At 39.2% G+C, this 22,646-nt stretch overlaps 1 pseudogene; it reads left to right on the top strand.

The window, feature by feature from the left end:
• Positions 1–22,646, top strand: part of LOC139709187 (F-BAR domain only protein 2-like) — a 169,081-nt pseudogene that overhangs the window by 131,365 nt on the left and 15,070 nt on the right.

A 22,646-nucleotide genomic window follows, 5' to 3' on the forward strand; every position in this document is an offset into this window, starting at 1 on the left:
CGGTTGTTTGCTTTTATACAGTGTATTTGAAAATGATTAACGGTAATATTCGGCTCCGTAAGGTTCTAACATACTATAGTAAATGTTGGATGAATGCTTTTACAATCAGAAATGAATAGCGGTAACTTTCGGCTCTTTACAATGCTAAAACAAACAATCTGGAAATGCTCCCACTTTCTCATCCCAAAAGTAAGCTATGACCACCTAATAGGCATCAACTTTTATAATTATCTATAAGCCTATTTGCTAAATCTTAGAATTCAGAATAATGGTGATAAGATGATCTACTTTTGTATTCATTTATTTTAGACATGGGTACCTGTCACGTCAGTAATGCTTAATAATTGTTTTTAGCAGGACCGATTTAGTTTTTCCTATGTTTTTCTTGATTTTTTTGGCCACCAAAAAAAAAAATAGAAATCAATGATTTTGGTGGTCAAAAAATAAAAATTAGTTTGGAGCCCTGCGATATCATTGGGCTCATCATTACTTAATCTTTCCCATGATACGCTAATATTTATATCATCAACCTGTCGACGTCATCCGACAATTCATGATTCAAACCTTTTTTTTTTTCATCGTCCGTAACCCAACTTTGAACACAGACAGGGTATTCTTTCTCATTCTAGAGTAATGAAGGAGCGCACTTTCGGCTGTGATCTAAGTCCTATTATCATCATGAGTTCATGTCGCCGTTTAGTGATCTAAACTTCAGCTTTGCTGAACTGTTCAATGTCTTGAGCAGGAAGCGAAAACAATGGCTGGACTAAGGAACCTTCGTTTTTAAAAGGGGGAAATAGAAACAAAAAACAACACTGAAACCGAACAAGCCGGCCGAGCATTGTTTAGGTTAACCACGCGTGGTGATAATCGCGCCCATTGATCGCTCTGTCCAGTTGGCTTAACCCTATTCTAACTGGGAGGAGTTTTTACTGGGGGTGACCCCCCCCCCCCCCCCCCCCCCCCTTCAGATCTCGGCCACCGATCGCGCGATCGCTGCGAAATTTTTCCTGAAGATAGAGCTGGATGTCAACTACAAGATTACATGGTCATACAATAGAAAAATATTGCCTTTCTATTTTTAATAAATTGATTATGCAAAGTTGTGCATGAAATCATATTTTCACCTATAACTCCATAAAAAAGACTGAAGTATTGCTAAATTTTTGTGTCAAAATTCCTCAAGACATATAAACCAATTTTCATTTAAAAATAAAGCACAATCAAAATCAATTTCTTTTGTTTTTTATTGTTTTGTTAATTTCTTATGTATTTTATTGTTTTTTCGACCTTTTGTTTTCTGTTGTTTTTCAAAATTTGTTGCAGGCACTTTTTCAGGCTTATCTACACTAGAATTGATTAATTTCAATGGTTCAAAGATGAAATACTCTAATTTATATAAATTTAACCAAAAAAAAAAAACACAATAATAATTATGCATTCAATTTGCACACGATATCATGAATTTGAGCTGTTTTCCGGTTGACATGCATTTGCATAACATTACGTAACTTCAGAACGGTGTACTCAGACGTCGCAAATTTGGTCTCAAAATATGCGGAAGACTTCAATGAAAAAAGTTGTGAAACGACGCGGCAAAATCTTTGCGCGTTGCAGAATCGTGGCGCGAAACGTGGGGGGGGGGGTTATTTGACCCCCCCCCCCCCCCCCCCAGTTAGAATAGGGTTAAGAGTATGCATATTGACCAAAAATAGTCAGAGGGATGCTAATTTACTCTTACAAGCTATCGCTACTATTTAAGTTGAAAACTGGAACTTTCTGAAAGGTTAAAGATGATCGTAAAATCAGTTCTGGCTACAGGATTTTATAATAATTATAATAGCATACAACATGTACCAAGTTTTCATCGTTTACCTGTCTAGAAAAGGGGGGAATACACCCTTTCGCAATTACCCGTACTTTGCCTCATCTTTGCCTCATCGTTTTATTTATTTTTTTATTAACAGTTGATCGTAATATTTACAAATTGTAAAGCAGTCTGCTATTATACAGTAATATAATAGTGTTACATTCGTCACTTGAAATTGGTCGGGTGACGCTCACAAAAATGTTTGAAAATCGCGCGATTATGTGGCATTTTGTTCGTTAGTTGGCGTCTTATCACTCCAAAGCAGTTCAGCTTAACTGTTGGCTTATAGAAGTGATCATCAATCGGTAAGGATTAGTCAGATGAATTCATGAATTCACTTTATGCATCACGGCTAATCGAACTATTCAACATCGTTGAAGTAACCATACTTTTTTATTTTCATAGTTCAAACTATTTCTTAACATTTATATGCAAAACGAAAGTACTCTACACGTTTTTCAAAATGTTCAGATGTAATGAGTCAATTCCACAAAGATTGCATTACGGCAACCTTTACTGACCTAAACAAGTTTTCTATAGAGCTATCAGTTCTATTATAATGGCATTCTGATAACTTCGACTGCGTTTTGAATTCGTACCGAGCACAGCATTCAAAACAACGGGTTCCTCAGGTCCTCTTTAGGTACTGGTATACTTGCTAAAAGCATTCTCTTTAGCTTCCATTGACAACAACATGGGAGGAGAATGGAAGCGATCAACTTTCTCGGTAAATGAGGCTTTTCGTATATAGCACACATTGCGTGCCTCTTTCTTTTTTCTGTTTCTGTTTCAAACTACACTGCAGCCGACACACACACAAACACACCAAAGTTTACATTCAGGCAACCGTATTTTGGTATTGGTTAGAATCGAATTATATCTGTCTTGTGATTGACTAATTATCTGTAGCAAAAACAAAACAAAACAAAACAAAACAAAACAAAAACAAAAACAAACAAACACAAAAATGCTGAAAACTGCTTATCGAATATCAGTGGCGTGCCAAAGGAGTAAAATGGAGTCTATACTCTAAAGCGGCCTGAGCTTTTGATTCCAGAAGAATATTCGTCAGAGGCAAAATGATAATCAGGCAGGGAAAGCAATCACATTATAAAGAAGTTCACACAACACGAACAGTCAGGGACAGGCTAGGGACACGGAACAAAGAAAACAAAAGGAGAGGATGGGAGGTCATGGGCAAGGAGGCCAACAGGTGAAGGGAGGGGGATTAAAGCAGGAGGGTGGATAGACAAAAGGCATAGGAGGGTCAGTGATAATCCTGAGTGCCATGGGGGTGCATCCATTTAAGAATGAATTTTCTCACACACCCAAGCTGTCGCCATTTATGTGTGTGCGATGAAGCGTTAACGCCGTCGCTAAGCAGGACTGTTGCATCATGGGGGGGGGGGGGGGGAACGGGTTGTGAGCTTGAACATAACCTGAACTTTAAGGGCGATTTTCTTTTTTTTTTTCTTTTATGACTTCTAGGGCTGCGGAAAGGGGTTGTTTTATATATTATTGTAAAGATAAAACTATACAATGTATGTAGAATTCAAGTATTTATATATACATGTGTAGACATGCCTAAAATTTCGTTTACTGCGACATACGCATTTCGACCGAGCGCATCACGACCTGTATGGACTACGCACATATTATATTCTTTTATCTTGCGCTCTGCTTTTTTGGGAATTTCTTCAAGCATAGGTGTCAGGTTTTCCTACGTTACGTCTGCGGTCATTAATTCCGTATTTGTTAGTTTGTCTGCTTTCTTATTCTGTGTTTTATGCATTTTACTTGAACTTAAAGGAGGTCTAGACATTTCGTTTGCTAAATGCACGCGAGTCACGTTGCATTGTATGATGTATTTTGTTTTGTTGACCATTCATGAGAAGCGTTTCTTTGAGCAAACTCTCTTTTCACACCAAAATCACTTATAGAAGGTAGTCATCCACATTGGTTATCAAAATAATAATTCTGTCATTTTCCTTTCGTTCTGAAACAGGAATCAGAATTCTCAACACGTCATCCACATTGGTTATCAAAACAATTCCGTCATTTTCCTTTCGTTCAGAAACAAAAATCTGTTATTCTCTACACGTTATTACAAAAATTACATCTCAGCGATAATAGGGCCTACTAGAACCAACTCATCGCCGCAAAATGACACATTACGGTTACGAGGACATACACAATGCTTGAACAAATTACTTTGCTTCAAAATGTAGAAACAGATGAAGTGACGTAACAAGAGAAAGGGCGCACCGAAAGAGGTACACTGTATCAAGATCAACTAAGATAAACTCTAACAAAAAAAGAAGAAGGAAACTATCCCCCCCCCCCCCACACGCACACACATACACACAAACGAGTAGATACACAAAGGTCATATGTTTACCTTTGGGAGCAGTGATTTAAAAGATGTTTTAGATATCACATGTGATGCATAATAGGTCCGTTGTGCAAAGCATCCTACATATTTTTTTTTTTTTTTTTGTAATAAAGCCTAGAATATAAGGAGATATCAGTATTTCTCTTATAGATTGTAAAGAACCTTCGGAATTAGGACCTTTGTTTCATTTTCGGATTAACGAACCTTCGGCATAACGAACCTTATTTCATTTTTTTTTGATAAATGAACCTTTGGAATAACAAGTTACAAACCTCATATTTTCGGATTAACGAACCTTCGGAATAGCGAACTGTAACCGTTCACATTGTGTACTGTATTTTCGATCATACGGATTCAATTTTTTTTTTTTCCAGCGGTTGTTTCTATCCCTATAACTCACATTTCAGAACTATGGGGGTTTTGTTTCATGTACGTGGTGAATTAATACGCCTTTAATGCAAGAGCAAAAACATGGGAAAGCTTGAATGCTTTTCACGTGCACATCGTCACATAAAGAGAATCAGGTGCTGACGGACCATAGAAGTGTCTCAAAATCAATACTGCCATGCAGCTTGCACCAAAATCACAAGAAATACTACATGAAGATTCTGATAGGTATTATCCCGTAACAGGGGCGGATCCAGGAATTCCGTAAAGTGGGGGCGCGTTTACAAAATTAAAGGGGGCGCACGCACCCCTCCCCCATTTTTTTTTTAACATTTCTTTTGTTTCAACAAAAAAAAAATATATATATAAAGGGGGGGGGGGGGCGGGCGCCGGTTGCGGTCCTCCCTGGATCCGCCCCTGCGTAACCAAGTAAGTTTGAGAGAGAAAAGTTTGAGCCAAAAACACAGCGTTGACAAGTACTACCACAAATTGCATTTTAAATATGGTATATAGTGCACAGTACGAGAAAGTATACAGCACGAGATCTCTAGTTTGATTTTCATTTCGCTTCGAATAGTAGACGAGCAGTGACAATCCGTCAAAGTGCAAACTACAGCTAGGGCCTAGCGGCACAGTTTACAGGTCTACCTTCTGTTCACTGCATGGTAAAACAAGAACAAAAGCGTTTTCTTCTTTTGCATGTTAGCATGGGGACGATAGTGAATTAAGTTCACCAAGATTCAATGTTTGTAAACAAGAAAGCAGCGCGGAGTAAAGACCTCAGATCGTTGTTAAATATAGCACACGTGCATCTATTGTGGTAACATTTTAATCAACGCACTAACACCATCTGAACATACTCTACGATCATGCCACACAATCACTGTGAAGGGGAAATGTTCAGCAACAACAAGAGCACGAGTATGTAGCCTACCATACTGTACGCGCATTCATTCCGTGAGTGCCAAATACAAGCTAGAAACACACGCAATAAAGAAACATCGCAAGTTCATAAACTGAGGGCCGTGGGAACAGCAACGAAATCGGGGCAACAGCGTCTCGTAAAGAATGTTTGACACTGCCATATAAAGACCTTTTTTTTGTCTTACATCTTAACAAGATAAAGACGTGATTTCGGGTGCTGTTCGTTATTCCGAAGGTTCGTTATTCCGAAGGTTCGTTTATCCGAAACACACAAATTCCCTAAACCATAGAGGTTCGTTAATCCGAAAACGAAAAAAGGTTCGTTAATTCGAACATTTGCGGCGTTATTTCGAAGGTTCGTTAATCCAAAAATGACATAGGGTTCGTCATTCCGAAGGTTCGTTAATCCGAAAATGAAATAGGGTTCGTTATCTCGAAGGTTCGTTGATCCGAAATGATATAGGATCCGAAATGATAGGGTCCGTAACGAACCTTCGAAGTAAGTCGAGCTTTGTTTCATTTTCGGATTAACGAACCTTCGGAATAACGAACCTTATTTCATTTTCGGATTAACAAACCTTCGGACTAAAGAACCTTACTAACGAACCTTCGGAATAACGAGCTGTAACCGTGATTTCATATCCGATTTGTTTAATTTGACCTTTTAAAAGCTATGATTGTATCGAATCATTGAGAGCAATGAAATTTAACGGCCTTCTGTCCGCCGTATCAAAAGTGTGATGATAAAGGGGATGTGCGCATTGTCATTCGAAATACATTAACTACATGTAACTCTACACTTAAGTAATTAGTCTGATTACTATAGCAACTGATTTTGGGATTGAGAGTCACTACTGACAGTTTTTATTCTTGTAAACGGCACCTGTCAATCTCACAGGCCTCAAGTCGAAGCACTCACACGTCATGAATTGACCATAACGTAAAAACGACAGGACTCTACACACAAGAGTTCTGTGATAAAAACACGCTGGGCACACAAGATGAGTATGTTGGAACCACATGGCGCACTCACTGCTGGCAGGGCAAGCACGTGCTTTGCTCATCGAACTGATCGTTTTTATAGCGATCATAATATCGCTGCACAGCAGAGATTCGTATTCCAATGCACAGTAGGCCTACTCTCTCTCTCTCTCTTTAGAAAAAAAATGAAAACATTCACACTTGAAGGGGTGGATACATTTAAAACGGAGTCAATTTAGAGTGAAATTGGAGTGAATTTTGAGTGAAAATGTTCATTTTCACTCGGAGTGACCTCCGGGATCACTCGAAGATTTTGGAGTGCTATTGATGTAGCGCGACTCCGCTGCTTAAATGCATTCAGTTTTGCTCATAATCATTTCATCCTTTTTTTTTCTTGGAAAGCAAGCACTCCTTAAAGAGGGAAAACCCCGATTGGACAAATTGCGACGTAAACATGCATTGATATAGTTATGTGATACGTATAAACAATTTATCATGAAAGGAGAGAAGGGTACCTACAGTACATGTCTCCAAGATAAACATTATGCATGCACGTGTAGTACCACTTCTCGGGGACTCGAGTAAATTTAAACCATGGAGCTATTCTGTTAGTAGCTCCATGGTTAAACGCAGCTTTGTTGATTACATAATGCCACTCTGGTGGTTTCGCCATACCCTTCTCTCTCTCCTACGTTTTCTTTGTTTTCTCCCTCTCTTTGTCTTTTTCTTTTTTCCCTACAAATCGTGTACTTTAAGAATAGACAGACGGTGTTAAACTTCAACTCAAGTGGCTTCTTAAGATCTGCGCCTCTTTCATCCATCTTAGGGACCGTGACACTATTGTGAATGACACAATTAAAAGCATCACACAAAGACTTCCACGCCTCGTTAGACCTTTAAGACTCAGATCTTTTTCTTTTGTGTGTGTGTGTGTGTGTGGACGTGGACGCCATTGGGAAATATCAAGCTCGAGACAATAAGTGGCCACTTACAATATAATGACCGACCGATGTTGAAGGTAGATTAAATCAGTAACTAAGTCAGATATTGGGGAACCAGTAAATAAATAGGCAGCAATCGACACTTCGACGGTTTGCCAATCTAATGTGCAGCGATCGACGTCGAAAGTGTCAATCAAATACGTTATTTACGGTCGACGTCGAAGGTTGATAAAATCAGTAAGCAGCGATCGATGTCGAAGGTTGATAATCGGATGGGTGCTGTTCGTAATATTCCGAAGGTTTGTAATTCCGAAGGGTCGTTAAATTCGAAACACACAAATTCCCTAAACCTACAGGTTCGTTAATTCGAACGTTTGTGGCGTTATTCCGAAGGTTCGTTATTCCGAAGATTCATGAATCCGAAAATGAAATTAACGGAACAATATACCTTCTGAATAACGAATCTTCGGACTAGAGAGCCTTCGGAATAACGAACATCGGAATAATAGCTACCGATGTGTAAGGTTGATGAAATTATTAAATAGCGACCAATGACCAAAGTTGATTAGGTCATACCGTCCGACGTCAGTGATCGAGAAAACTATAAAGTAGCGGCTGATGTCGAAGGTTGATAAAATAAGGACAATTAAATCAAATAGGTATAGCGTCCATAATGTCGAGATCAAATAAAATTGAGCAGCAACGAAGTGTCGAAGGTTTATGCAATCAACTTGGTATCGCACGACGTCGAATGTTAAGCAAAATTATCTGATTTATCCGACATTTGTTTTAGCATTGTAAAGAGGCTAAAGTTACCGTTATTCATTTCTGATCGTAAAAGCAATCATCCAACATTTACTAGTATTTTGACACCTTACGGAGCCGAATGTTACCGTTAATCATTTTCAAATGTTAAAGCAAACAACCGACATTCATTTTAGCATCTTACGGAGCTGAATGATATCCTTTTTCATTTCCAAACGTGAAAGCAAACATCCGCTATTTATTCTAGCATCTAACTGAGCCGATTAATACCGTTAATCATTTCCAAATGTAAAAGCAACAATCTGTTATTTATTTTAGCATCGTTCGGAGCAGAACATTACCGTTATTCATTTCCAAATTTAAAAGCAAACATCCGACAATCATTTTAGCATCGTACGGAGCCGAATGTTACTGTTTTTCATTTTGAACGTCAAGGCAGACATCAGACATTTACTTTACCATCAAACGCAGCTGAATGTTACTGTTCTTCATTTCGAAATGTAATAGCAAATATCCGACATTTATTTTATTATATGGAGCAGACTGTTACTGCTATTCACTTCCAAACGTAAAAAGCAATCATCTGCCATTTTTTGGGCATCTTCCGGAGCCAAATGTTATTGCTATTTACTTTCGAAAGTAAAAGCAAACACCCGACATCTGTTTAATCATCATACGGAGTTGAATATTAGTGTTATTAATTTCCGAACATCAAAGGGATCATTCGACATTTATTTTAGCATCTTCCGGAGCTGAATGTTATTGTTATTTACTTTTGAACGTAAAAGCAAACATCCGGCATTTATTTTTATCATCGTACAGAGTTGAATATTATTGTTATTCATTTCCGAACGTCAAAGCAAAGATCCGACATTTATTTTAGCATCTTCCGGAGATGAATGTTATTGCTATTTACTTCCGAAAGTAAAAGCAAACATGCGACATTTATTTAATCATCGTACGGAGTATTATTGTTATTCATTTCCAAACGTCAAAGGGATCATTCGACATTTGCTTTAGCATATTCGGGAGCTGAATGTCATGGTTATTATTTTACTTTCGAACGTAAAAGCAAACATCCGGCAAATTACTGATACTTTTCAGAAGATTTTCGCGGATCGATTTCAGCTAATTTCCTTCATGTAGCCGATGGTTGACGGGAGAGTTTGATTTTCATATCATTAATTCCGCGCTGGAGCGCTCGGGCAAATGCGGGTGTTTAGACGAGCGTGAAAGTGCAGGCGACTTCCCTCGTCTGTACGCGTCCAAACGCCCGCGTATAAACTAGTACGCCCGGACGAAAGGGCTTCCCGCATTTGCCCTAGGGGTTTGCGTGACGTTTCCCGCGGTCGGCACTGTAGATGACATTGATGGAGAATGAATTGTGTTGGAGTGTATCAACATGAAATGTGTGTTTCATGATCGGCAGGATAGTAACATGGTTAAAGTGATGATAATTGAAGTTGCAGTTTGTTCACTATGTGTCCTGTGGTATGAGAGCACTGACGATGTACAGTCTTGGGCCTTTGTCTTCACTGTGAGGACCTGATCAAGATAGCATGCACTTGAGCACCTTTGTACAGGGGGTAATTTGATGAGTACACCCAACCACATGTTGGTGTCAATCCAAGATCTCTGAGGGTACCTAACCAATTATTGATTTGGACAGATATCATCACATTTAGACGGTGAGTAGCGGCGGGCCTCCGGTAATTGGTGCGATTAATTATGATGCTAGGAAAGCCCACGCCGTGATCTGCCTTGATTTCAAGCAGTTGTAATGGTGCTGTGTGCATACAAGTGTGTGTTTGCTTTTGTACGGGGGAGAGGGAGGGAGCGTGAGAGTCCCACGTGTAGAAATGTAAGTATGCGTCTTGTGAGGGTGTTAATGTCTATGGCAATGCCTCTCAGTTATGCAGGCAAGTCGGTCTTGCTCAACATGAATAGCATGTATGGCTATCATCATGAGCTTGTCTTCATGGATGCCTCAAATCTCTCGAGCCATCGGTGGCGAAGGCGACCTTGGTGTGAGAGCCGGGTGTCTTCATGGCAGTGAGGTGGGCGGGGTCAGCTCATTTACGAGGGGCCACACCCGAAAGATGCTGGCGTGTGAAGTGGGTCAGGGGAGGTTGTATTTCAAGACCTGGAGGAGCATAGTATCCCATGGCAACACGACAAGTGGGGAAGGAGGAGGAGAGAGAGGGAGGGAGAAGGGGGGGGGGAGGGAGAGATGGGTAGAGGGAGAAGGAGATGGAGAGACATAGAGAGTAGACGTGACAGATATTTACATGTGTTAATCAGTGAGGTAGCTTTTGAAGAAATGTGTGTGTGTGTGTGTGTGTGTGTGTGCCAGTCAGTGTGTGTCCGTGTGATGAGAAGATATTGGCGGCGTGAGTGGTGCATGGTGTGCATGTGTGCCCGTATGTGGACTCCAGCCAAGAAAACGACATCCCAATGAAATGCAGCAAGACCCGCTTTGGTGTTCCTTCGTTGACTTCCAGCGTCGCTAATTGTGTTTTTGTGCGACGTCTGGGCAATTGTGCATATGTGCATGTGGGTGTGTGTGGGTCTTCTCCGGAGCAGATGGCATGGAGCGGAATATTCTTCCGGCTCTGAAGCGTGAGGGGTGAGGTCCAGTGGGTTAGGAGATCTAGAGGGCCTTTTAAGAGGTAACAGTATGTTAGACTGATTGGATTACACGTATGTGGTGTTATAGAGTGGGTTTGTGTTCGGTTTGTATTTGTATGTGTGTTGGCAGATTTGTCTGTTTTACGACAGTAAGACACAGAGAAAAATCTGTTGATGTGTGCATAGTACCCATATAGGTTCTGTTGTGGGAGACTTCAGAGATCTGTTGATATTTTGCAGGATCATAGGAGCTGACGTCTTTAGTTGACATAATTATCATTTCTAAAGCTGAGATGCCAACCGTTACTTCTTGTAGTTTTCTGTGCTGTGTTTTGGCCAACTATACTGCAGGTCTCATTGAAACTGCTATTTTGTCCAAATTGTATAACTATACATGTTGTTGTTACAGGCAAGATAAAAATCCTATTTTTCCGCAAAAAATGTGGCTTTTCAGCTCTCAGACTACTGCTATGCAATTTACAATGTTGGCGTCCCAGCATTATGTAGTGGGTATAGCACTGTATAACTGTGGTATCTCCTATGCGTGATGCGCCTCTCCTATAGGACAATATGTCCCTACATCACCATAATATTATATGATAATTATGATGCCATATTTATGTCATTGACCTGATGAAAAAGTGTGAATGCTGTCACTTTGAATCAGCGGGAAGATTGGTATTCATTTCTTGATCTTGATGTCATATTTCAGAGACATGCCCTGCACTGGTGAAACCGAACTTCCATCTATCTCTATTCCCCTGTCAGCGTTCAAATAAAATGATGATTGCTAGTCCGTAGTTGCTCAGAGCATGGTAATACTTCAGTCTACCATTTATTGGCTACAAAACACAGCTTCTCAGGAAGATAACAAAATTGAGATTCAAATATAGCACAACAGGAGCTTTTAACCCGTTCCATACAGGATCTATGGAGATTTCAGAATTCAGCTTGGAACAGGTTAATACAAGATTTCAACGAGAATCTGAGCAGATTGGACAAATGATTTGTGAGCATAAATCAGTTTAAAGACATTAGCAATTTGTCTAATATGCTCTGTCACACGGATCATTTGAGATAAGTATTTCTGTCTTGGGATAATGATACCATCTGTTTACCTCCTAGTTGTTCTTTTCACAAAAATATTGAGAGATTATTTTATTCAAAGTTGCACACATGTGTGCATTTTTTATCAATTTCAAAATGATGTGGAAGAGTACTGTGCGCTATGTGAGACTTCAGTCAAATTGTGAAGAAAATGAGTTGTAATGCAAAAAAAAACAACAACCCAAAACACCAATACCAACAACAATAACACCTGTGATGTAGTGTCAGTTTAATTACAAAATAAATAGGAAGTTCCTTGCAACCTACATTATGGTTACATTGACCTTTATGGCAATTTGTAGCTATCCCCAGGACCTTGACATTTACTGATTTACTGCCATTTGAACGGTCTTGACATTTCATTGTAGATTTTTGCCCCATTTCTCATTGATTTTTTCTTTTTCTGTCACTGCTTTTATCCTGTATGATTTTGTCTGAGGAGTATAATCTTTTTGTGGCGATTACTCTGTGGGAAAGTTTTCTTTGAATTGAAGAATAAACCATTGAAATGTGTGAGAAAAGGAATCTGCTAGTATCCAGCTGTTTTTATACCACATTTCAGCCCTGGTCTTAAATTTGTGATTGTTGAATGGAGTATAAGTGTGTAAAACAGTTCTTGTTTTGAGTGAATCATCACAAACATTTTGTGTATACATATGTGGAGTGTGAAGTATGACCTGGTTTGAGAACTTGCACTGTTGCAATAAGCACAAAATGTTTGGGTAGTCATTTTACACTGTCACTGCATGTTATGTGATTTTGTGCACACAGCACTCAATCACTAGACTTTAGAAACAGTTGTTTCACCGATTTTCCCATGAACAGGCATCCGACTTGGACTGACGATATGGCAGCCATTTGTTATCAACTAATCAACTGATGTATCTTAACAGTGTTGCAACCCTCAACTTGCAACTAACAGTGCAGTATTAATCGGTTTGTGTTGAAATGCTGTGTATGATCCATCATTTTTAACAAGCCTGCTTTTTTTTTTACCATGAATGATCTCATGCATGTACGAGGGCTTTGACATTTAACCTCTAACCCACCTCTCCAACTAGGCGCCTTGAGTCCCGACCTCTTCAGCAGCGTTGGTGGAGATTCCTTCACCAGTCCGCAGACGCCGGTTGCCACGGGCGATGCTTCGGCACGCCCACATTCGGCATGTAAGAAAGTTATTTCACAATTACTGTCATGGCCATCGTCATAGCTTGTGAGTTGCCCTGTCCTATGCGGGTTTCCTGGATTCATTAAAAAAAAAATACACACACCCTTAGTATCAATATTCCATGGCTTTTCCATCCTAGATACATATATCTAGAATGTTCGTCTGTTCCTTTAAATTTTAAGTTGCAGATTACATTATATTGAAACTTACAGACTATAATGTTCACAGTAAGAGTAAATGATATGGTTCATACAACTGTAATAATGCACATTTGCATGTTTATTTGCATGTCATTGGTCATCACACAATGTCTATTTGCTTGGCACAACTTGTAACCCCCACGCCTACCCCCTAAAGGTCCCCGCCTATGCAAGTCTGGTGCCCTCTATCTTGAATCCATTCGCCGGAATGGTCTAGATTCTATTTGATTACAGTGAAGTACATGTAGGGGCAGTGTGCCTCTACCGTATGATGGTAGATAATGTGTATCATTGCTGTTTGTTTTCTTTTACATGTTTAGATCATACCTCTCCATCTCGTCTTTAACTATCTATCTGTCCTATCTATCTATCTATCTATCTATCTATCTATCTATCTATCTATCTATCTATCTATATATCTATTTCATGCAGTTTATTCTCTCTCCGAGAGCAGTTATATCTGCTATAGTACATTGTGCAAAGATATGTCTGATGTTTTTAATACCTGGTATATATTTGCCACATTGACAGCTTGGTCAGACATTCTTACTTTCTCCGTCTTTCATACATTTTGTCATTTAAGAAGCAGAAGGATGTGACTGTCATAGACCTGTAGCATCATGTATGCCCTTCTTGCTCTTGACTGACCATGTAGAGTATCCCGTGTCTCCATTTACCTTTGTCTGTATTCCCACTGAGTAGGGGAAAACTTTAAACCATGTACTATACATTTATGTGCATGTCTCTTTTCATAACGTACTATCATGGGGCAAGATGTTTAAAGATTAGCAAGCAAGTGTTCTCTGTTCTTTGATAAGTCTGTACTTTTTTCTTTCTTTTTTTGATACGGAGATGTGAAATCATTATGCAAGCATGAGAAGTAATTTTCTTAAAATATCATATTTAATATTAAACGAAAAGAAGAACTCTATTCTGCCGCATGACTTTGAAGATTAGTCATATAGAAGTCTTTAATTGTTTGAGGGAACTTATGCTGGACTATGAATACCAGATCATCACTTTCATTCTTGGTTAGTTTATAATAATTTGATTAAATCTATAATATCACGTTTGCATTCTCAACACATTGCTCTCCTCCTGTCTGAATTTATTAGGAGATATCAAATCACTACACTGATATCTGATTTTAAAACTACAGGTTGTAACAACCTAAGGTGGTAATATGAGATAGGCTTTTGAATGCTACTTTGCAATCAGGTATGAAAGGTCCTGATAACGCCAATGAATTTAAACCATGGCATCGAACTGTAGCATGCCCATTTTGTCATCTACAAATGACAAGAGTTGATGAGTCTACAGTATCGAGTTTTCACCTACGTGAATTCCCCCCAGTGACAAATTTTAATTTCCACAGCAGCTAGGGCATGTTCCCCCAATTGATTGATTGATTGATTGTATTGTATTGTACGTGTGTTTCCTTTATAAAAGGTAATTTCAGGTATTCTCGTGAATTCGTTCCGCGCCCCCGTTCGAACACGACAAGTAAGATATTGGGGGTCGGGTCAGACGCAACCCGCCCCCCTCTTCCAATACTCTGTTGACACTGTGTTTAATAATCCGGCAGACTCTATACTTGTCTGTTGGGCGCATGTGGGCAAGCAAGGTTGCTTTTATTGTTGTATTCATACGTATAGCTGCACTATGCATTCTCGGAACGTCTGAACTTGGATTTCTTTTCGTATCTGCTGTTTATGCAATATAATATGAATAGTGCATGATCTGGAATGTACTATGCCAGTTTATATGCCGGGCATGTGTGTTGCTTCCTTGAGTGCAGTTTTACATCACTGATGCCAAAGACAAGGGTTTGTAATAGAACTGCACATGGGGAAGTTAAATACACTTGTAATGCATGTAGTCTGGAATGGGACATGACGGAATATACACTGTGTGTTATAGTAAAGTAAGTGTATTCATAACACATTTTTTCCCACACACACAAATTTGTGGTGCAAGATCTCGCACTGTGACAAAAACAAAGAATGTGTTTATGTCGTGTAATGTCACTTCAACCACAAGTCTTGTTTATGAATACACCATTTACTATAACCTTTTCCTCGTATTCTAAATCTCAAATATATCATGAAGTATGTATATATATCTATATCAATATTTCAAGTGTCTTTCTTTTAAACGTCTTATTAGATGTGACAAACTATATATCAGTGTGCCAGTAGGGACATTTGGCATATGGTCTCTGGAAAACTTTACTTTTGCATCCAAATGTACCCTCTTGCCCTATAACATGCATCTTCCCTAATTCTTGCAAGATGTTTAATAACATTTCAATTAGCCTTTGTGGTCTTGGAAGCCCCTATCATCATTTTGATACAGTATAGACTTCTTTTTTTCTTTCTTCTTTCAAGAAAGAAAGATTCTATACTCCTAAAGTTTGTCATTCTGAGATCATGCCTCTTTTAAGGGTGTCTCTCTGTAGATTTAATGTTCATACTGACAGAACTTCTCCAATAACTTTAAACAGTCACATTCAATTCTGCTTCTTTATAATGTGCGGTAGCTGAAACATTGAGACTTGCCAATCCCTTGCAAAGAAAAGGCATTTGAGTATAAATGGCCGTATTTGGAAGAAAACTGCTCACTGGCTTGGGGTAGGAAAACATCTGTTATACGAAAACAACATTTTGCAAAAATTGTGCATCCCGCCTTGGGTATTGACGCTAGAAAAGTATGTATAAGTAATGATAGCAGTGTAAAAGGCAATGGAGTAATGCACAAATGCACACATGCACAAACACACACATACACAGATACGCAGAAAAACTGCAACACTAATTTCAGTGCTGCTGCACGGTGATGTAATAGTGGAGAACACTCTGTTGTCATGGAAACACCAAGCTTGATGCCTGCACAATGCTGCAAAGAGAACTGGAAGGATTTTGTTGTTTTCAGCTGCGAGTGTTAGGAGCAATGGTCATAAATGATAAATGGTCGCATATTCTGATGAATGTCCTGACTTTGCACTTTTATGCAAGTTAGTATAGACTTCAGGTAATGCCCATTGTGTGCTAGAAGTCCCTGTGTAATAATGGTGATCTTGATGAATATTGAAAGCTGTACTTAATTTTTGGCAACGGAGTGCAATGTTATGCACATTGTCATGTTTACTGTACAATGTTGGTGAGCAAATTTAGGTTAATACAATATTACATGTAGGCAGAGAGCTTCCCATGCAGGCAGAGGGATAGTGTGAGAGAAAGAAAAATAATTCAGGAGTTGTTTGCTAGACCTGTACAATAATCAGGTTATCTGCCAAAAACAGACGAGCAAGCAAGCAAGCAAGAAGCAACAACAAAAAAAAAAAAAAAAAAAGCAAAACGTAATCCCTTGGAAGCTTGATTTGGCCATAGAGGAATTTGTATTTGAAATATTCTTCAATTCTGGCATTATATGTGACTTTGACTTCTTGTGTGCATGAAAAAAAAAGACTATGCAGCCTCTTGAATATTCCCAAAGTTGGGCCATGGGATTTAAGTTTAATTAATTTCCCATTTCACTTGTTTCATATAAGCTAGTGAAAAACTGCACGATGTTTTCTAACTGGCTGTAGTGAGCACATGTGTGTGAATAGATGGCTTATGGTATGAAAAATGGAGAATGCACCTTGTTTAGCTCATAGTGCACCACATTTGTGCAACACTATGGTAATGGAGTGCCCAGAATATACTGGGAGTGAATACATCTGAGCCTTTTGCGTAAAAGTTGAAATCAAACATATGGCGAGAAATCAAACATAAGTCTCTGAATACTCAACTCTGATTGGATTACACTTGACTTTATGTGTATATGAAAGATTTTCTGACTTACGTTTGATTGCATCTTTTTTAAGCAATAGGGCCCTGATTAAAATGTTCCTGTGCTCTTGCTGATTTTACTCAATTGTTCCAGTGCCCATCACTCTTGGTTTTTTACATTGTTTGTAGGAATGAACTTGTCATAATTTTGCATACATATGAAACTGATCTAGACCACTTTTCTCATGTTTTTAAATCTGAGGACAGTTACCTCGTAATAAAGAAACCATCAATTATGGTAGCATATAAGCCATGTGAAGCAGAGCTGCCAGATCTCCCAAGTATGCAGGACTCTCCCAGAAAAAAGAAAGAAAAGAAAAAGGAAAACCCAAGTAAACACCTTTCCTGACAAAAAAGAAGAAGAAAAGAATGTTAAAACAGCTGTAATTTTGGAGTTTTTATTGCCCAGGCTTTGGAGATACATGTACCACACCAAAGAATCTCCCCAAATTGGGGGTAATAAGAAATGACTTAAATTTTGATACTTTCAAATTTGCACAAAGGCAAGTTGTTTTCTCTCTTGAAAAAATCAGAAAATGGATGTTACATCACCTAAAGCATCTTATGTGGGACCAGATGGAAAATGCATCTTCAGATGTCTCCTGAAAAAAAGAAAGAAGAGAACTCGTAATAATGTTTAATGTAGCTATTGAACCGCAATGAATACAATGCAACTGACTGCAGCATAAGTTTTCTAATGCAGCATAAACCAACTCTACTATGGACATATTAATGGCTATAACTTTATGTATAGTTGCTTGAATTCTCTTGAGTAAAATCTGGAATATCCCTTTGAATATTATCTGGGCTGTTGCATCAGGTTCACTGCATTCATCTAAAGTAACTTTCTGTGGTACAAAAAAAAAATATTTCTCTCTGGCAAAGTTTGCCTATCAATGAATTTTCCAAACAGCACACATTTCACCTTCTTCTCCTTTTTTTCTGTTGCTGTCATTTCCATCATATTTTGGCTTGAAAGATACAAATCTGACTAATCCAGTGCTCCCTGCCCACCTATTTTGTCTGTGAACTGAAGTGTAAAGTATTTTGTACACTTCAGGCTTGATGACAATCTTCTATGTGCCATGTCAACACAAGCATTATTTCTTTTCTGTTGCGTAATGAAGGAGAAACAAGCAAACTTACTGAAAATGCTGACTAAAAAGAAATAGAAGGAAACAAATATAGTCTTTTGCACTCATTGTTGTTAACTATACTGAAATGTACCCTTTTCTTTCTTTTTTTTTAAAGACCATACGGGTTTGTGGTGGCTGTTTCATATGATTCCTAAAGCATTATTCTGGATATGGAGTTTACATGATGTAATATCTTCATTAGATTTCAGATATTGTATTGTGAAGAATGCCATTTCTTTACACTTAAATTTTGAGAGAGAGAGAGAGTAGTGGTTTTGTTGGATTAACATGTGAGTTTTATACTAACAGATCTTTGCTGTCTCTTGGCTGGTAATCCTTAAAACCTGAAACTGTTGCAAATATGTTGATCTGTCAGTCAACATTTTATTTCCCCCTCCTCCTCTCCCCCTCCCCCCCCCCCCCCATTTCAACCCATCAACACTGACATTGTACCTCACATTTACATTTCTGTCATAGTAGGATGTCTCAGTATTTTGTGTGTGTCCTGATTTTCTCTTCCATTTCATCCTCACACATTCCTAAATTATGCGAATAATATTATGAAGTATAATTAGAATTCTATTAATAACAATGAAGTACAAGATGAAGAGGGTTAGCATATTCCTGCGTGCTTTGGCAGAGAGATCACAAAGGAAATTCAAAGTCTTTTGTTATGATAATGAGTTTGGCACCCCGGTCCCTATAGATAGCAGGTATTCCCACTATTCGACATCTTTTTAAAGTATACGAGGCAGTATCCAAACATTCACACGATCACTCAACGTCAGTCTCCACTAGCATTGAGCAGAATACGTATCAACAATCATTCATCCGGATCAGTCATATATATCTTACAGGCATGAAGCCAGACAGTAAAGTAATGAGCCTGGTTACGGAAGTTGCGACCGCAGGTAGTATGGCAAATGAGTTGACAGTTTCTGTGACGAGAAGAGAGAGGGAGGGTTATCAAACAATATGTTATGAACCCGCAACGCGTTGGGTGGGACCCTCTTCATCTTGTACTTCATTGTTATTAATAGAATTCTAATTATACTTCATAATATTATTCGCATAATTTAGGAATTCTATTACATAACACTTCGTACAAGCTTTCAGAGGGTTAGCATCTTCAAAGTGATACGCAGAAACTGTCAATTGAGATATGTTTCAGGCAAATGAAACAAAAAACTGCTGCACATGGGCGTTCATGATAGGTCAAATTTTATTCGTGAGCAATCTGAGTAGTACCATGACAAGGTGTATGTTCCGTATGAACACATGATCACAAGGAGGAAAGAACAGCATAGTTTTGACAGCTTCTGTGAGTTACATACGTATCGTGTCCCCCATCTTCCTTATAACTTGTGAAGATGAAATGAGAATGATTGAAGCGAATTTTGCTTCTTGAACTGGCTTAAAATAAAAATCTCGAAAGGTTTTGGCATTGGCAACTCCTCAATGGTAACGCCTTGACTAAAAGCTGCAGTACTCGAGGCACTGCGGTAAATGTGAGCAGAAAACCGATGTATCTATGCCTGCTTATTCAATGCGCCCTTTTACCACCTAGACAGGGTAGAAGTGATTACTTCTTTGTGAGGTTTTCTAGTAGAAATAAAAAGTTTAGTCACACCGTGAACCTGACGCAAGGGTTCTTTTCGACTTAAGTACTCCATGAGCACTGATAAAACACACAACTTCTCGTTTGTGAGGAAAGAAGACAATTTAATAGATTGGTTGGCAATACCCTTCTTCTGTAGTTGTTTTCAATAACTCAACCACGTGAAAGACTGTACTGTCATTGGGAATTGACATTATGTAATGTCCAAAAAACTCAGAGTCTGCAATCTCTGTGTTGAAACAAGAGTCACCAGGGCAATCAAATTCTCGCTTAGAAGTAACAGTCTTGCATTATTACCTAATGAACATAATTGAGAAACTTAAGAAATGTGGTGGTGTACCGTGGTTTGGGAGGTTCTACCTTTCAACACAGGTAGTGTACTACAAACGGGTGCTTTCCCACGGAAAACCCGTCAGAAGAGGGCAGCACAGATGACAAGGCTTATCGATACGAATCTACCTTAACTGTATTTTCCCCTAACACATGCTGGTCAGACAAACATTACGATATTGGTGATAGATGAACTAAATGGCTCAAGCGATTGTTTGCGGCATCAACTAATCCACTGCTTTCAAGCTGAGTTATAATGTTTTTTGGTGTTGTGCCATGAATTTGTGCTGAGCTCGGAAGTGTGCTCTGAAATTCCTAATGCTCGCCAACGTTCGCTGAGATAGGTCAGGCAGGGAGGTGGGAAGAGATATCTCCCTGGGTCAGGCGAGTAACCTCAGCTCGGGCATTGGAATGGGAAGGGGAACCAGGCAGTCCCGTGGTAGGAGGGGCGGGGCTGCCAGGATCGCGGGTGAGCGGGAGCCACGATTGTGTCCTCCACAAAGGGGGTGATCGAGACTGCTCTCTGGCAGTTAATATTGTCCCTGCGGACTTGGGAAGGACCCTGGAAAGTAGGCAAAAACAAAGTGGAGGAAAAACAAAGTAGGGATGTAAAAATTCCCATGGTATTGAAAAGACATCGATAGCCTTAGGGGTCTTGTTCCCAAGACAAGTACGTAACCAATTTCCTATTGGCACTGGATGCGAAAAGATCAATTTCGGGTCTGAAGGAAGGTATAGATAAGAGCAACGAAAATATGTATCAGGACGAAGACTAATTTAATTCTTCATATCTCTCCGAGATAGATTAATTATCTGCTTCTATATGAGCAACACCAGCCAAGTGGGAAACGGATAGCCAAGAGTAGCGACCCAGCGACCACGCCCAAATGTCATATGACAGCTTATTAAGTAATGGAATACTACCACTCATTTTCCTGACGTAACTGACAGCTGCACTGTTATCTGACTTAATATGAATGTGTTGCTTATGGGAGGTGTTGCACAGGGAGGCAAGGCCTCGATGAATAGCCAGTAATTCTAGCGCATTGATATGCAGATTAGCTTCCTCTCGAGACCAGACACCTTGAGCAAGGGAATTATCATTTACACAGAGTGTACCCCATCTTGAGGTGCTGGCATCTGTACGAATATTGTCAATGGATGACAGGAATGTCGATGCAGGACCCAAATTCCTTGCATGGCAAGGGAAGCCACCAATGAATTTCTTCAATGGCATTATTGTTTATTGAATTAAAGAGATGCATCAAAATTACCACCTGATTCTTGCACTGCTTTGGTTCTGCACGACTCTAGAACACGATAATGCCAACGACCCGCCGGTACGGGGTCAAATGGAGAAGAAAGAAACCAATGAACTTTGCTAAATCTCGAATTTTTGTCGAGGGAGACGACAAAATAGGATGCCCAAGATTCCTTATCTTGTCATTTTTTTTTTTTTTGTCTAGATGGCTCGCCACCAAATTAAAGCCTGAGTAGGTCGGAGATGTTGTGACTTCCCAAAATTAATGACAATCCCAATGATGCCAGTAAAACCAAAACACAGTTCGTGTTAGCAATACTCTCCTCTTTAGAGCGGGCAAACAATTAAAATATCGTCCAAATAAATCATTATTCTCATGCCTCTGCTTCTAAGAGAAGCAATAACGGGTTTCATTCCTTTAGTAAATACCCTTGGCGCTGAACTTAACCCAGAGGGTAAGCAAGTAAGACAATAGATACGACCATTCCACGTAGAACAAATACTTTGATAATATTCATGAATAGGAATGGAAAAATATGCATCCTTGAGATCCAGTGACGTTAAGTAGTCGGATTGCATTGATTAGGATTTCTTTAACATTTCGAAAAATTTCCATCTTGAAATGCTCATACTGAACGAACGAGTTCAGATTTTTCAAATCAATGAAGGATCTGAGATCCTCGGTTTTCTTTGGAACTGTGAATATAGTGGACAGAAATGAAACTTCCCCTGGGGAAATTTCTGATGTTGCCCCTTTCTGGTTAGCAACGAAAGAAATTCCAAATTAATTGCCGCATTTTCCTCCTCCGACAGTAGTACAATGTAATTGAGGAGGAATAATTTTTGTTGGGATAACCGTCAAATAAGATCTTGCAACAACAAATAGTGTCTGAAATCCAGGGATCAGAAATAATGAGAGACCACGTCTCTTTGAAAAATCTGAGTCGTCCCGCATGTAAACGGGGACTTACTAGTTTTTCTACATTAGATGGTGCGTTGCTGGAAAATATGACGGTATGTTCTATCCGCGTGCTACCGAACGACCGACGACGCGGTCGGTCGAAGAAGGTGACTTTTTGGCCCACGCACGAGGGGCGACTCGCCA

The sequence above is a fragment of the Diadema antillarum genome, unplaced genomic scaffold (genome assembly GCF_040938485.1).
Source record: "Diadema antillarum isolate AM-2024a unplaced genomic scaffold, OU_Dant_1.0 seq00001411_RagTag, whole genome shotgun sequence".
Classification (NCBI taxonomy): domain Eukaryota; kingdom Metazoa; phylum Echinodermata; class Echinoidea; order Diadematoida; family Diadematidae; genus Diadema; species Diadema antillarum.